Source organism: Falco biarmicus, chromosome 7 (genome assembly GCF_023638135.1).
Source record: "Falco biarmicus isolate bFalBia1 chromosome 7, bFalBia1.pri, whole genome shotgun sequence".
Classification (NCBI taxonomy): domain Eukaryota; kingdom Metazoa; phylum Chordata; class Aves; order Falconiformes; family Falconidae; genus Falco; species Falco biarmicus.
Genome location: NC_079294.1, coordinates 33,107,900 through 33,124,310, shown reverse-complemented (window position 1 = coordinate 33,124,310; position 16,411 = coordinate 33,107,900). Strand labels below are relative to the sequence as shown.

The 16,411-nt window shown below is 39.0% G+C and overlaps 1 long non-coding RNA gene across 5 annotated transcripts in view; it reads left to right on the top strand.

Annotated features, from left to right (window-relative positions):
- The first annotated feature begins 1,429 nt into the window (after nt 1–1,429).
- Nucleotides 1,430–16,411, top strand: part of LOC130152841 (uncharacterized) — a 66,289-nt gene continuing 51,307 nt past the window's right edge. For 4 of the 5 annotated variants that reach the window (XR_008823123.1, XR_008823122.1, XR_008823119.1 and 1 more), the window contains exon 1: nt 1,430–1,830. This is a non-coding gene — a long non-coding RNA (uncharacterized LOC130152841). The remainder of the gene's footprint in view (nt 1,831–16,411) is intronic. The other variant, XR_008823120.1, reaches the window with a different exon arrangement.

The following is a 16,411-nucleotide window of genomic DNA, read 5'->3' as shown; positions in this document are numbered from 1 at the left end:
TACTATATTTTAAAAGCAACATTTGTCTAATGTAGCCAGTATGAGACAGCTGATATTTTTGAATATGAGTGGTAAACAACACAAATCCAGGAAAAATACTAATGTGCCACAGTATGCATGTAAAACAATCATTTGTTTGCACAGCAGTTGCCAGAATTATGTGTGACCACACACACACACACACACACACACAGATCTGATCCTGATTTTGCTGGATGGTGAATGCATTTCTTTTTACTGATGTTGGATTCAATCAAGAGCTAAACAAGTCAGCTCTCTGGAGGATTTGGATCTTTAAACCAGAAAATATCAAATACCTCATTTACAATCTAACATACTTTTTTTTTCATGGGAAGAAATTCACTGTTTATGTTTCTGGAAGACACCGTTCTTCCTCAGCAGAAGTAAGTCTCTGGCTACTTGGTCTGCTGAGAATTAATACAGGTTCCAAATAACACTTAAAGATCTACTTTATACCAAATTGCTTCAAGCTTATTGACTTTTATTCTGGATCTGAGATAATTAACAGAGAACTAATTTTAGAGTGTTTGTAAAAGGCATAGCTGTTTTTCTGCTAATATTTATGCAGTTAAATTGAAATCTGAAATAGGAACCACGGTTGCAGAATTCCACACAAAGAAATGAACAGAGAAAAGAACAGTCCACTCTCCAATTCCCACAAAATACTAATTCTGAAAGATAAGGATTCAGGAAAATGTCTATGCTGTGACCCATGGTATCCACCAGGGGAAATATTTGGCCCTCATAGTTCTAGGGCAATACTCTCACTTGCACTTTTCCCACCAGGAATACCTGCTTTGCTTTCTGATCATTTTCCTTTTCTTTCTTGGAATCTGTCATAATAGCTGCTCAGTAAATTTTCTTTCTTTATTGCCACTAGTTGAGTCATGCTTTCCTATCAGCAGTTTCTTCCCCTGGTCTGTCCCTGCTTCCCCTGCATTAGTTCTAGTTCCATTGTGTAATCTCAGGACTCAAAATCTCAAAGATCATCATTATGCATTTTTCTTTTGGTTCTTTTAAGTCCTTCTATACCTGAATAAACATTTTAGGATTACCTCTAGATTTTGGTTGGACAGGGATTTAGTATAAAACTTTACATAATTTTGCAAATACAGCACAGCAAAATTCTGCTTTGATTCTGAGATATCTTTCATGTGTTCATAGGAGCGACTTTGCTGGCTTATTTGTAGTAATAAAACCCAGCTACAGCCAGATCTACTCAGTTACACCTGAGGAATGTGGACAACTTCTGGAAGAGCAGGTGAGGAGTGTTCTACCGCCTTTTTAGGAGGCTGAGGCAGGTGTTTCCAGCAACCAGTCTGCTATGGAGACTTGCTGAAAGGGGAAACAAGTGCCTGTAATCATCTCAAAAGTTTCAGAAAGGCAATGCTCAGCAAAGAAGGAAGCATTAGTGGTTCGGGGGTGTGGGGGAGGTAACAAACACATGAGCCAGGCTTCATGTGCTGTTCAGTTAGCCATTTGTAATACTTCAGTTAATATTCACTTCAAATGTATCAAGGAGATAAAATGCGGAAGCTTCAATATCTTTGCATAAAGCTAGAACAGTCTGAGCTGAAGTGAGTGAGAGAAATTTCCCCTTTTCTCTCCCCATCATCTTCTGGCTTTGGATAAAATAATGGTCTGGACAGCTGCAAGATGCCACAGCTGAGAGTCATAACCTGTAATTGTGAAAGCTTTAATCACTTCGAACTGGGTTACTTGGGAGCATTCCTGCTCGGTTAGTATTTCTCTATGAAGCTAGGAGAACATACCTGAATTTTGGATTCTCTTAATTCAAGACAACAAACAGTGAGTAAAAAGTAAATGCAACGGGAGTATTGGTTGCCTTGGTGGTTGATCAGGACTGTTGTCAGCACTTTCTGGGGGAGAAAGACCTTACCTTGTGACTTTAATGATTAATTGCTGAACTGTGTCAAGTGTGTTTTACTATTTCCCACCCTACTTGCAAAGCTATGGCTGACTTTGTGTTCCTGGATTTGGAAGAGTGCAGTAGTCCTTGGCTTTCTGACAGGGACCTACAACTTTGAGTGTTAGTGTTTGAGCAGGAGTCCCCATGTGTACAGGTGACTTGCACTATGGACCATGCGAGTGAGAGGAGCTGTGTTCAGATGAAGACCTGCTCTTAAAGTCTGACTGTGTATGTGCGTGCTGGCCAGGTCCTAGAAGAAGCTTTTCTTGCAGCTAAGTCTGTGTATGTACTTCCCCTACAAACTTTGTGTTTTCCCAAGACTCACTGACAAAAATCAGTGACTGAAGAGATTTAGGTACTTTCTTTACATAGGATGTTGATTAATTTTCTTTTCCTTGCCCTGGACTGAGTCTGATCCTCCTATTGTATCTGGACAGTTTTCTGTCATCTGTGAGGTTTTTGTATCATCACAGAGCCCTAGCTGCTTGACATGTGTTGTGGTTTAAACAATCATCTATTTTGGTCAGTTACATTTTTCTGGAATAAGAATAGTGGTTTGTGTTGGTTGGTTGGTTTTTTTTTTCTTCTTCTGCCTGTTTCTGGCTATCCAGAACAAAATGAGTTGCATTTATTTCAAAACCTTATTTCTCCAATTCATAAAGATGTGCTATTTCCTTCCTACAATTAAAGAATTTTAGTGCTTTCTTTTTCTCATTGTAAGGGGGGTGGAATTAATCAGAATTTAGAAGGTGTGTGAGCTACTGAGGACTGTACAATGGGTTTAGTCCTGAAAACCCTTGAAGGAGACAAAGGTTGACTACAGATGCACAGAGTATCACTAGAGAAGCAAAGACAATGCTGATGGAAACATCTGCAGCTTACTTACCAGAGCAAAACAAACCCTTTTATTTGAAATCCAGATCCTCTGCACATGGTATCATACGGGTACAAGGTCGGAATTGAACTTCTTCAATTCTGTGAAAGGGGCATCATTCATCTTCAGAAGTAGCAGGGTGGATCTCAAGTTATCCCTTTGCAAGCATATACAGAAAGCACTGAGTGCAGTGGTGCTCTCTTAGCAGTAAAACCATCTTCAGCTGAGTAGCCAGAAGTTGAATCTGCACTGAACGAGACCAAGGAAATGACACTGGAATGAACAGAGCAGGCAAGGGACCCTGCTTTTCCTCACCTTTTATAGGTCCATTCATACTGTAGCAGGCAATGCTATTGACATGAGGATGTCCCTCTGCAAGACGTGGAAACAGTGATTTTTTTTTATTTTTTTTTATCTGTGTGTCCAAAAGTATGGGAGGGATTATCATCGTGACTGCAACTCTTGCCCCTCTTCCTTCTCTAAATTAATCACGCCTTAGCCACAGCTCCAAGGTAGGGGTTATGACCTTCGCAAGGAGCTGGCAGTCTAATGTTATATAGGTTTATCCCCATGATAATGTCTGGCCTATCTCTGCTACTGCCTGGTAACTCTGTAACTTGTCATTTCATTTACAAACAGCATTAGGATTGTGTGTCTTTCCTGCTTCCTAAACGGCTCCCTCTGACCAAGCTTCTCACCACGGTGCCACTTGCATGCTAGTGCATGGGACTAGGTCTGACATACAGCTCTGCAGGACGTTATGGCTTAGGTTATTGCTTTTCTGCTGTTTTGTGGCAAATGTTTTTCCCTCTTTCCTTTGTAGACATTAGGTGAGAGTGGTTATAACTGCTTAGCACCGGGAAGAAGATCAGAAAAACCAAAACCACATAACAAAAATAACCCTGAACTTAAGTACCGGGTAGTGTACCTATCCTCACAGTTACTGAAATTTTCCTGTAAACAGTGCTACAGATGTGCCTCAAATTAAGCTCTTCCACTCAGGAAGGAAACTGCTGCTTCTCCTCATTAAAATCAGATTCTTTTTTTTGCTCTTATTGGAAATGCTAAGATACAGGGGTTCCTCTGTATCCTGAGAGAACTGCAAAGGATGCATTCTGCTGTCTGTATCCAGCACTGCAAGTGTACAAGTTAAAACATATGTTGTACAAGCTAAGCAAATATCCTTTTTCTAATATTCTTTGGGTTGAACACCCGCAAATTAACACTACATCACTTATCAACTAGAGATTAAGGAGACTTTTAATCACCATGAGCCGCCTCAGTTGCACTGGGCTTTGTTGAAAACTGCTGGTGCACACTGCTCTCTTCCTGAGCTCCCCAGGTGAAATTTTGCCAGTTGGTTCATTTTTTAACTCTTTAGTGCTTGTCTGTTAAGTTCTACTAACAGAGACGTAATGTAAACACAGGAGCCATGGTTTGCTCAGTGCATCAATATCTGTTTCAGATTGCTGATAAGAATGGCTGTGATAACAGCATGGGTTACTTGTGCCCCAAATATGAGGGCAGGGAGGGTAGCGGTATGATCAGCCCTTTGTTAGGGGAAGGTGAAGGGATGTGGCACAGGAGAGAGTGTCATAATATCTGGCAATTTAGTAGGGGGAGGATGAGAAGAGAGTGATAACCCCTGTGATTCTTTGTAGCCTTCCTTCCCTGCAGGTGGTGATGGATGGACAAGAGTCTTTTTCTCATATACTTAAATGTCAGTGTCGTGCAAGTCCTGCGCAAATTAAAAAAAAAAAAAAATTGTTGTGAAAATCTGCCAAAACAAAGGCTGCTGTGATTCCCATTGGGATGCTGTAGTGATTAGACTGGTTTTGTTTTATTTTATTTAGTATTTTTATATTAAAAATTTAATGGGTTTTCAGTCAAAAACCACATACCTCTGGGAACAGTATATTCTGTTTATGTCTGGGTTTTGCATTGTTTATATAAAAACTCTGCTGACTTCCCAGATTTGGTGAACTACAGCCTAGTAAGATAATGCAGATTCCCAAGGCAGTCTTTGTAGCCATTCAGGTCCATACATGCTGAACTTAAGGGAAATTAAGGTTTGGGTACAAATATTGTAATACAAGTTTATCTGCGCTTTGAAGGCTGTTGATGTAGTTTTGTAGTTGTTTGTGGTAAACGCTGTAAGATACCTGGCAACTTGTTTTTGTAAAACTTTCCACGTGTCTTTATTTTGATGGGGTTTTTTTTGCTCTCATCAGTATGTACGTGCTGTTGCCTTCTTCTAGCCTTGTTTTGTGAGATTCCTGGCAGCAAATTTTCCATCAACACAAATTTTTGCAACTATGTGGAATGAAATAGCACTGTAACAGCTACAAAATGCAATAGCTAATGGTTGCACTGATCCATCAGATGATGAAAGGATACAGCTCTTGTTACTGTCTCTTTTTTATGAGCTGCATTTAAGTGGCATGGTCAAAAGTTAAAATTTTAAGATATGCTACAGTTCTAGACAAACTGTCTATGCACAGGAGCTGTTAGCATTAGCCTCTGAATGTGTTCCTTTGGGGTTTATAAGTGTGAACTACTTACATTTTTATTTTAGTTTAAAAAACATGGTACCTTTTACTGGGAAAAGGATAACTCATGATGCTGCCAACTTCCTATCATAAAAGGAGAGACATTTTTATTTCCTGTATGGAGAGAAATTACAGAACCAAATGTGCTGTTGGGCTTCTCCTTTATGTTTTTTTCCACAAGGTGATGTGTACTGTTTGTGTTGGTTTTATCCACACAACTACCAAGTATTAATACAACACATGAATTATAGGGGAAGGGAAGGGTTTAACTTTTATAACACTTTCAATGCAGTTTGCTTAGTAGAGGATTTTAAAATGGATCCAAAGGGGCTGTCCTGGAAATTACTTACCAAATGGTGCTAAAATCAAGTGTGGAAAATGGGAGATTCGCGTGGGTACTTTCTTGAGCCAGAAAACTGAAAGAGGAGTCTGCTTTTCCTTCCATATTCATGAACTCCTAGATACCTGTGTCTGAATAGTCTGATTTGGATTACTTATGTGTGACATAGAAGATGATGAGCGCTGGCTACTGAGCTTCTGCTACATCATGCAGGTTCCTTCTGACTGACAAAGACAATCTGGTTTTTGAACATGTATTTTTATACCCATAATCGTCAACAGTTATTGTGGAATGTTCTTTCATCTCGGAGTTCTGTTTGTTTTACCTTTCAGAAATCTTAGGCTTGGTCTCCGCCTGTTTTATTTTCTTGTTTTGGGCATCTTCTGGCTACAGAATGTATTCTTGTTTGAATAACAGGAAGAGAAATGGCTATAAACTTGTTGTCACCACCCTGCTACCAGGGTACAGGTCTTCAGCTAGTGAGTCATCCCTGCCATGATCTTGCTGTGAGCAGCGCATTCTTCAGTGTTGACCGGTTTTATGACTATTAATTTTGCCCTGTCTATTGTTAGATGTCATGCTTAATCCCTGCTCTGTTGTTTCTTGTCCTCCTTTTACAAACATGCCTTTGCATTTATACTGCATTTGTTCCAGCCTTAATATTGCTGTTACAAATATCTCCAGGGCTAGGCTGCCTTCAGAATAAGACCGAACCAGTAGAGTAGGACCTTGAAGCTGTGCCCTTCACATACAACTAAAACAAGATGGTGTAGTCCTCTATCCTAAAGATCTGTACTCTAATTGATCTTGAAAAAGTGATTTATCAAATATTCTTTGTAAACAGTTGTAGACAAACATGTTCCCACTCATTACTATAATACCACGTTTTTTGTTTTTTCTTTATTTATTTATTTAAGGGAATTAACTGGATACACAAACAGTTGCACTTGTGTATTTTCCCCCACCAAGCAGTAGGTGCTAATAGCAGAGGGAACAGCAAAGAAGTCTGGAAGAAACAGTGCAGTTGTGAGATTAAAGGGATTGTAGGAACAAGAGAAAATAAGCAAATTTACCTTCATACTATTTTTCTGGTTTTCCCCAGTCTATCCATGGTCTGGATGTCACAGCAGCCAAGATAAAACTTGCCCACAGTAAAATGATACATCATGTATTGTCTGTTTCCTTTTTGATTGGTACCCAACATGACTAGAATCAGGAAAATCAAGGATAGTATTTTTCCTTACCCATCTGGATCTTATGTAAGGCCACAAAACCTGATTAAAACTGTTTATTGTTTCAACATACTTTTTTAATGCTTCTAGCTAAATGCTTGTTGGGTGCACCAGTTATGTTTATTGTAGCAGAAGAACTGAAAAGGAAAGCCAGAGACTGAGAAATTGCGTGCTGCTTCGCTTCAGTCCTGCAGAGCAAGTCCAGCCGTTTCTGAGCACATGAAGAATAAGAAGGTGGTTGGGAATACTCAGCACAGATATACCGAGGGTAAATAAGGCCTGATGATCTGAATTGCCTTCTCTGATGAAATGGCAGCTGGCTGGGTGCACAAGGGAGAGTAGTGGATGTTGCTTAGCTTGACTTTAGCAGAGTATTTGATACAAACTCCTAATTCTTATGTCTGAGCTGGGGAGATACAGACTAGATGAGCAGGCTACAGAGTGTATTAAACACTCTATATACAGATTGTATTAAACAGTTGGATCATCACATTGTGAAGGGAGTACTAAATGAATCTGTAAAAGGCCTCTTTTACAGTTCCCCCCAAAATCTTTTTCATCATTAAGGCTATTCAGGAGAGGAGCCGTTATGCGGGCAGAACTTTCATCCCATTTTTTTGTTTTACACGTGACCAATATAAGCTCATAATTTCTTTTTGCCTTGCTTATAACACAAAAAAAAAAAAAGGAAAAATATCTAGATAACTTTTGATCCCTTTTCACAAATCTATCAGCAAGAGTTTTTCTTTATTTTCTCTGTCAGTGATCTGAGAGCATGTGAGAAACCTCAGTAGAAGTATAAATGCCCGGTAGAGTTTTCTCATTTACAGCAATCCTGGAGATCTGCCAGCCAGCTTTTAAGCAACTGTAGATGTGACACATTGCTACCTTTTGGTATTGTTTGAGTCAGTTAAAGATGATCTTGCACAAGATCAGATTTAATAGCTTGTAGAACTCTGCTTTTGGATTCCCTCCAGAAATTGAACTAACTCCTTCACCCTCCCCTCCAAGCCTCTTCATTTAGAAAGATCAGTTTTCCATAAACCTCTGCTGATAAAGATCATCAGTAAAAATGAGCCATTCCATTATTTGTAAACAGGCTTTTCCATGCTGACGATCCTGTTGGTATAAGCTGTTGTTTTCTTTCAGAGGCAAACTTCAGAGGAATAGAGCACTCCACACTTCTTTGAGGATACTGGCACAAGTCAGAAGAGGGAGAGGTTTCTAAAGTTCAGGGGAAAAAGTAGCCACAGGCTCTCTTTCTGTCCTAACATTTTCCCTTTTCCCAGCTTAGCTCTAGGCCACCCTTCACAATTGAGGAACAATTTTTGGAGGGCCGTGGCAAGAATTCTGGTACATGCAATAAATGTAGTATTCATCACCATCTATTCAGTATAAACTGAAATGATACATACTTTCTGCCAAATGAGGTTTTTAAATGGAAATGCATTTGAAGAAGAAATACAAACCCATTGTTGGAAGACACGTACTTGTGTTAAAAATAAAGCTCTCCTTGCTTCATGATTTAATCTGTATAAGTAGCAAAGTGAAAAACTGCCATTTTAAAAAATCAATCTGGCTATTTTTTCCCTTTTAAAAAATTGGTTATCAGCTTTGCAGCACTTCCACCAGTTCTTTCTGATCACTCCTCCCTTACTTAATGAAATAGGAAAGATTTATTACCTTGGTAATCAGCTACAATGAGAAAAATAAAACTTAAACGTGTGCAAGAAAATCACAATCAAACTGTAGAAAGATCAGGTGCCTGCAAAACTAATTTTGCTAATAGCTTAAGGACAAGGATTTGAAGATTAATATATCTGTGTATCTTTTCCCTTTGTATGTGTTGTTGGAACAAAAGCTGCTTGAGTTGTTATAATGACACTTGGATTCTACAGAGTTCAAAGTTGAGGCCTTTCAACTATGGTATGAGATGTACCCTTAGAAGGAATAAGTATGCTGGCTGCAGTCTCTCCCTGGTGTCCTGCTGCATGCTGATATTTATACACCTACGCTGCTTTGCCTTATGTCTGTATGGAGGGAGCGCAGGGTCCATTCCTTTTTCTTTTCTCTGATATAAGGGGACTTTGGCTCTGAAGAGACATGCTGACATGTGGATGCAGGAATACTACATGCTGCAAAAGCAATGAGTGCAATGCTATATTGCATCCCTGGGGAGGATGGGGTTTTCCTTAAAATAACATATTTACCCTTTAGATTTTGTGGTCTTCATAGACAAAGACAGCAGCATCACCCTAATTCTGTGATAGCTGAGAATCTTAATGACCTGCTCAACAAATGTATAGAAGATAAAGGACAATTACTTGCATCTTCTCTGTCCAACAGTAGAGACTCTAAAAAACTTTTACCTATGGGGGAATATCTGCAGTGTTTTGCTTGTGCCTTTTGCTTTTTACAAGGAACTTGAATGCCTTGCACAAAATCCTTGAATATCTAGTGTGCCTCTATCTGTGCATGTCTGAAGAATCTTTAGCTGATTCTGCACAAGTGTAAAAATAAAATGCTGGCATGCATTATCTTCTCAACTTTCTATGACTTTAAATGTTGCAGTTTCTCTACCCGTTTTTCTGGCATTACGCTGATTTTACCAGAGTTGCACTTCTCAAAGCTCCTCTCTGAAATACGATTTCTCTTCAGCCCTGTGTGATGGCATCTCCAGTTCAGCCTTTGCTCTGAGGACTTAGTTTCCCTAATGATTTCCATGCACTTCCTGAATGTATCCCGCTCCCATCTGTTTATTGTGTCCCTGTTTCAGCATTCAGATAGTTCTATCGAATAAAAGTAAACCCTCAATACTTCCTAAAGATTTCCACAGTAGCCTTCTCTGACCCAGTAAAAAGTCTGCTGGTAACTATGGGATACAGAGATTGCATTGTTTCTCTTGTGAGTGAATTGTGTGTGAACTAAGGGGAGGGGGGGAAACCAAAATGTATTATACTGGATCAGGGAAGTATTGCCTGAGTTGTATATTTTTCTCTCTGAGTCTAAATCAAGGTAATACCACTGTTATCCATTTCCACTGAGTTGTCTAAGAGTAGTGTCAGCTGAGTGCAGTGCACAGAGACATGCCATTTTACTGAGTGATGCTCTGTTTCCCAGCTTGCTTTTTTTTTGGTGTTTGTTTTTAAGTCTGATGTTAAAGTCTAAATTTAAAGGTTAGATTTATTCCTGGTTTAGAAGTAGCATTCTTTGTTAGGGGCAAGGAAGACAGGCTCAAGTAAAGACCCTCTGGAAGATCAAGAGATCCCCCTTGCCTGTAAATTGGTGTGTTGCTTGCTTAACAGGACCGCCTTTTTAACAATCTACTGAAAAGAATGGTCCATGTCAATTTATCAAGAGCAAATTATCCTGAACTCATTTCCCTCTAGCACAACTTGCAGACAGAAGCAATGATGTAGTACTATATTTTAACTATGGGGTGTCAGGCAAAGTCTTATATCCTGTTTGCTCAAAAGCAAGCAAGAAGAGTATGATCTGGCTGAATAAAACTCTTGTAATGTACTTTGAAGCGTTATCAACGGAGCACATTCAGAATGGTTGGATGAGCTGAGTGGGGTTCTCCAGGTCTCTGCTCTACAGTCAGTTCTGATCTGTGTTTTGTAATAACATTGGTGCTGGAAGGCACTATATATATATATGCATATATGTTACAAAAAAAAACCCCAAAACAGGGGAGGACCCCTCAGTATGTTGGAAGTAAGGCAGCTTATTACAACCGAATTGGAGCTCAGCTTTTCACTTCAGCAAGGACAAGAGTTGGGAGCTACAGCTGGTCAGCCAATTATTCCCATCTAGCCAGCAGCCCAATGTGAAAAAATAGAAGGCAGGGAGTATAGTGATTTACAAGAGAAACATAAGACAACCACACTGTATGAAAACATGAATATCCTGGGGTATATTAAAGAAATGTATCTAGCAAGACATGTACAAAAGAATTGTTCATCATTCAAGCAGTGGTAAAGCTTGAAGCAGAGTATTGTCAAGTTTTGGGTGCTCTGTTTCAAGAGAAGTGTGGATCAAATGAATAACTAGCAAGAGGAAAACAGTGACAAGAATCACAGGTCTTAAAAAAAATAAATAAAAGTGGCCTATACAGGAAAACTGAAGGAATGTGTGTTCTTCAGTTTTAGGAAGAGAAGCTGGAGCTCTCCAATAAGTAAACGGTGTTGCAAAAAGGCAGAGGAGATTCTTCCAATTTTAGGCTATCAAGAAGTCATGGATTTAAATTGTGGCTAGGAAGATCCAGGCTGAATGTTAGAAAAATCCTTCTAATACTAAAAAGAGTGAAAGGCTGGCATGTTTTTCATAGGAAGTCTTTGTCATTTAGGACCAGCTGTGTCTGGTTGAAAGGAAAGGATTGTCTAGATGGTCTCTGGAGGTTCCCTCCAGTCCTGTGGACATGGCTCTTCAAAGACATTTTGGGTTTTTTTGGCTTTATAACAATGAAGAGGATGTGGGCTACTTGACCTAAAATCAGAACCATCCTCTAAACACTTTGAGCTGATCCTAGAGTGCTATGCCTCCATTACTTTATAATGCTGGAATTAAGGGCAGTGGTAATAAAGCATGTGTTTCATTGTTTGAGGTGACAGGAGGAACGTGTGGAGAATTCACTAGCTAATTTTCAGCCTTTGCTCAAAGGAAAAGAAAATCAGTATTTCTGTTACAATATCTTTTAATCTATATATTGTAAGTGAATTCTTCAGCATTCTCTTTCAAGTAGAAAACAATTTTATTCTGAGACTGCATTTCCCACTTTAGCTCCTGTCTGTTCTAGCAGGGCTGGAGCTATGACTGAGAGATGTGGCCTGACAATTGCTAGGGCTGCAATACACTCATTCTCAAGCATCTTTCAGCATTGTTAAAATACGAGCATCTCCTCCAACTAGACTAATTTTGTCATCTTGCACAGTAACTTCCCTGTAAGGCAAAAATAGAATCTAGCCTGTTGTACCAGCTTTGGAGGGAAGCACAAGCACTTAGATAAAAGTGTACACAGGGGACACCCGGAAACTTTTTTGTAAGCTGTGAAAAGGACCTGAATATGGGTGGTACATGTTAACCAGACTGTCAGCATTTTAGTAGGGGTAAGGAAAGCCTTTAGGAATAATGTTTTGCTGTTCTTTCCTAGAACACTGTTGTAATTTGTCCAGGTGTATCTTTGTCACTTATGTATGAAATAAGGAATTCTTTCTGCTAAAACTGGAGATCTGACATTTTTCCAGTGATCCTTGGTATTCGCTGAGGATGTGGGAATTCCTGCAAAGGAATAAACTATGAAATCAAATAAAAGTCAACACTGGGAGGCGGACCTGCTACTGGAATAGCAGTGCTGAACATCTTTAAGAACCAGATCAGACTTCAGCCTCTGAGTTTACATGAAAAGTAATATTTCTGCTCTCAATTTGGAGATCTTTGGTTTGGCGGCAAGTCTAGAGTATAGCTGAGTCTGCAGTTGAATCTGTACTTCCTAACCCAGCTCTCAGCCCAACAGAGATGCTTAAACTGGTTCAAGAAGTGCTACCTTCAGACTGCTGAGTCCTGCTATGATGGTAACTGCATCTGAGTTACTAGTTTGCCTGCGTGTGTCTTCATTAAGCTGAGTGGGCAGGGAGTGTTTGCCTTGGCTTTCTTTGAGAGTAGAGAGTTCTGTTGGCTTCCTTGTAATTTTCTTGAGAAGGGGGTCAGAGGTGGATGAAGATGAATGTTTGAGTGAAAAGGACTGAGAAGGATTTCTTTTGTTTTCGTTTATGTTGATCATATTTATACAGATGACGTAACCTTCTCCTGAAATCTAAAGAGAGCATTAATGTAGCTTATGTATGTGTATAAAGGTTTTAATCTCTCTCCAAACATTAATCCAGTACTGCTGTTCTGGGATAATGAGAATGAGGCTTGGAAGCAGTAGGAGCTGGTATCCTTGCTCTACAGAGCAGTAGCTGACCATCAGAGGTTCAAGTCAGAGTCCTGAATGCACAGGGTGGATTTCTAACTGGCTTTTGCATGGTTAGAATGGATGCAACCATTTTCATCTCTCTCAGACAGTGAATTACAATTAGAGCTTCCCCTTGCCCTTTGGCAGAGGCAGTTAACTCACACTTTCCTTGGAATGAGTTCACAAGTCTCAAAGTGAAAGCAAGTGTTATTTATAATGCTATCACTTTTTTTTTTTTTAAATTCACGAGATCTGCTCCTGCTGGGAATACATTTGTTTCACGTATAGACAACTAGATAATTGTTCTTTCTGGCTTCCATTTGAAAATTATACAATGGGTAAAGAGAACAAATTCAACAGTGAATCAAAATACCTCTTCTTTACCAAGAGATGGGGTTAATGAAAAAGAATATCTGGTATTTTTCATCCTAAGTCTCCGATTGAGAATTGGATTAGTTTGAGTCAGGAACAGGTTGCTGTGTACTGGTTCTGTCCTGCCCATCCTGCAGGAATATTTGAGCTGCTTGTCATTCACAGCTGGAAGTGCTGCAGCTCACAGCTCCAGAGTTTAAGCAAAACAAAATCAGTGATGGCTTTGTCTGGCAGGATAGAGCTGCAAAGGCTGTGTGGCTCGTGCCTGAGCAGCTCGTACATCTGTGCACCGTGGGCAGAGCTGATGTGGCAACCTTGTTAATTTTCCCAGACTGTTGCCTTCCACGTTGGTTGTAGCCTGAAGCATAAAAAGAAGTTGTGCATATATTCTACCTAAGGAAAAGTTTTGTGATGTGAATTGCTATTGCAAAACATTTTTGGGAAAAGATGATAATGAGTATGAATGGGCAAAGCTCTAATATCAGAGAAGCATCAGGGTGGGCATATTCAAAGTGACTTGAATCTGTCTTTTAAACAAGCTCTTGAGACAGCTCTAATTTGCTTTGAATCAAAATTAATGTGGAAAATACTGAGTAGAATATTTCACCTCAAATCTAATTATTAAGTTTATTTTTGATTTAGAATTTTGAATGTATTTGTGGCAAAACAACGGCAAGTTCTGCTTTGGAATAAGTGATTGTGGATCCTTTGAATTAGATAAAGAAATGCTAAGGTAATAATATTTTGATATACTGGCCATTTTAAGCCTAGGTTGTGTCATGTCAGTATATTACTTCTCTAATTTATATTAGTAAATATTCACTGTGAAACTAGATGGAAAAGACTAATTTATCAAAAAAAAAAAATTAAGCAGTTGCAAGAGAAAAGATTATTGAAATTATTCTGTAATACAGATGTAATAAACACAACTAATTGCTCCTAAGTAAGGGTTTTTACGGGTGAGTGAATTATAATATCAAAGCTGCAAGATAGCTCCGGCTCATGGCTGAGCTGTTGTGATCTGTGTCCAAGAAAGGAGGTCAGATCATCTTAGGGATATGAAAATTAACTTTTTTTTTTTTAAAAGTATAATCATTAATTGAAAGGAATTAAATATGTCATTAAGAGTTCTGTTAAAGTTATTTTGTTATCCATCAATCTTCTGTGTAAAAACCCAAATCTTTGGGCTGGAGGATATATTGTAGAAATATGGGGTGAGTTAGAATGAGCTACTCCTGTCTGCTTTCTGACTTTCTGCCTAAAATTTTGCAAGATAGGTTGATGTGCTAGTCCCTCACATTATCTATCTCCGCAGGCATTATTTTAAGGATACACTGCTTATAATACCCAGATGATATGATTTTCTGTAGTTCTCTCTCTCAAACCCTTTGCATCAGTAGCTGGAAAGAGAAAAGTTCTGTTAGTTCTTGGTAACCCTCTTAAAGCTGACAGTAAAGAAATTGCACTAATAATGTACTGACTACTGCATAATTCATTGTGGTCAGATGTTAATTTAACCTTTGCTCCTCCAGTGTTAAAGAAGGTAGAGGCAGACAACAATAATTCATCACCCACTGATGAGCACTCCAAAAGGAAATTGGGGGGTGACTTCTTACACGATTCTACTGTTGGTGCGGTCTCAGATGCTAGATGTGCCACTTGTAATAATGTTAATACTCATAGGACCATCTTTCATGTGTTGAAAGGAGTAAGCAACATCCACCAGGTGGATGGACATTTGGACAATTTTACCCCAGTTATCTGTTGTATGTTCTTGGCAGAAGTTCCACAGTTTTTCTCAGTTCCAGTTGAGGAATTGATTTTAGTAAACCAATGATGGCTCTGTTGAGAGAGCTCTGCTAAAGTAATTTTTATGTTCACCAGATGTCTGAACAATGCTGGTGGGAAAAGGGCCTTTTAAGGTTCTCTTGCATCTTTCCCATCACAAAAGACAGCTTAGGGTCTCAAGGAATAAAACATGATTATCAGAAGTCCATTAAATTATTATATGCCCTTTTATTTTGGAGAAGAATTTTTTTAAATAACACCTGGGCCTCACTTAAATTTTACGTCATATACTTCTTCAGCTAAGGAGCTAAGTGTACCTGACTGTTTCTCATGTGAGGAAAAACTGAGGTGGTATGGAGGGGCTGCACTGAAGAAAATGCAAGGGCTTAAGAGAAGCCAAAGGGAGGTTGCCCCCCTGTAGAATGAGTTACATGTCCAACACAGGCATAGGTAATGCAGGCTGGAATGTGAACCAGTAACATGCTCTTAATTAAAATCTAATCCCAAATGAAATCTGTGATAGTGCCCATGTTAATTGCTTGTGTTCTGCACTCTTCAAACATGTCGAGGACTTGCCTTTCATCATCTGTCCTTTTCCATCTGACCTCCCTGCAAGTAGTTACAATCTGAAACAAGCCAAAGCAATAAATTCTGTCCCACCACTGTTGTTTTTCAGGCTAAAACTCTGAGGCACTCAGATATAGCAAAACATTTATCTCTCCCAGAAATTATTACTTGTGTATTACAGAATAAACACAAAGTAGATTTTATAAGGGGATGTAATTAGCTCCTTCGTTGCTGAAGCAGTGTTTGCGTGCTTAATGCTAAGTCACAGATGGAAGTGTGTATTAGTCATACACCTGGATATCATTAAACAGTATTGTATAAACTTCTGTCTTCAGAGACATAATGACAATGTCTAGTAATGGAATGTACTAGTCCATTGGCAGGCACTAAATAATGCAAAGTATAGTGGTTGCTATAGAAAACACATGAGTTTAAGACATCCTTTCTCTCACACTAATGTTCACTCATCAGAAATGAGACTTGTAGTAATAATATTACTTGTAGTAATATTCCTATTTCACACTGGTAGCATTTAGGGACAGTAGAATTTAAGAGACTTTTATTATAAGTATGTGCAATTTTTATGATCCATGTTCAGAGGATTTATAATACACATAAACAGTGTAGCCAAAAATTTGTAAAAAAAAAAATCTTACTGTCTGCATTTTACAAGTAAGTGAAACAGAATTCCAATTAGGCAATTTGTCCAAGTCTATAAAAGACATCTGTAACATGGCTTAGAGCTGAATGTGATTTATGTGACATGCCAGTCGGATAACTGA